This window comes from Falco naumanni, chromosome 17, assembly GCF_017639655.2.
Source record: "Falco naumanni isolate bFalNau1 chromosome 17, bFalNau1.pat, whole genome shotgun sequence".
NCBI classification, from domain to species: domain Eukaryota; kingdom Metazoa; phylum Chordata; class Aves; order Falconiformes; family Falconidae; genus Falco; species Falco naumanni.
This window is the reverse complement of record NC_054070.1, coordinates 4,594,805-4,595,722: the sequence shown is the minus strand read 5'-3', so window position 1 is coordinate 4,595,722 and position 918 is coordinate 4,594,805.

Genomic DNA, 918 nt, shown 5'->3' with positions numbered 1-918 from the left:
GTGGTTCTGAAGTTCATACTTTTTTATTTCCTGTGGTTTTCTTTGACAGCCAGGACTATGAGGGTGACTATGGCCCGCAAAACCCCTTGGCGGGGTGATGTTTCCCCAGCGCCAGGCGTTTGGATGCCACGTCCAGTGGTGCTTTGCTGTGGTTTGTGCCACTGGTGATGGATTTGCTTGGGAAAGGTGACGGGTGGCTTAGCTCACGCCGTGGCAAATGTGTCCCCGCGGTATCGCTGGCTTCAGGGACACGTATTTCAGGGGGTTGCATCCTTGCACACGGCAGGACCGAGTGATGGAGGGCTGTGTCTGTCCTACCAGTGGGAAACGGTCCTCAAAGCCTTGCTCATGGCACCTGGGCTGGTGGGTACCATACACCCCATCCCAGGGCCAGGGCACCCAGAGACAGGTTTTAACACCCTTTTCCCCCTTTCTGCAAGCCAGACCGCCGTATTTAGTTGCCCGTTCCCATGGCCCCGAGGGCACAGCCGGTGGCCAAACCCCGATGCCATTAGGGCCAACGGCTCTGCACACCCCAGCACCTCCAGGCTCAGCTGCTTTATCAGTGATGCACAAATCCTGCTCCCACGGCTATCCAGCCCGGCAAACCTCCGTCCTGCTGCTGTCCCTCCGAATGGAATGATGTCCCCAAAGGCAGTGGAGGGACCTACAGCCCCACTCCTCCTGCTGCCACCCCCTCCCCTGCTCCACGACATGGCTGGGGGGATTCCGCATGGCACTAAGGGGATCCCGCATGGCATTAAGGCAGCCGACAGACTTGTTTCTACTCGGGCTCCCTGTGGAGCTAATCCAGCCTGGATCATGCGCTGGGAAAGGCAACAAAACACGCGCAGGATCCAAAAAGGGAACTCGGCCCCGTGAGCATCACTGCTGCCCCTGGGTACCAGTCCCTGCCGA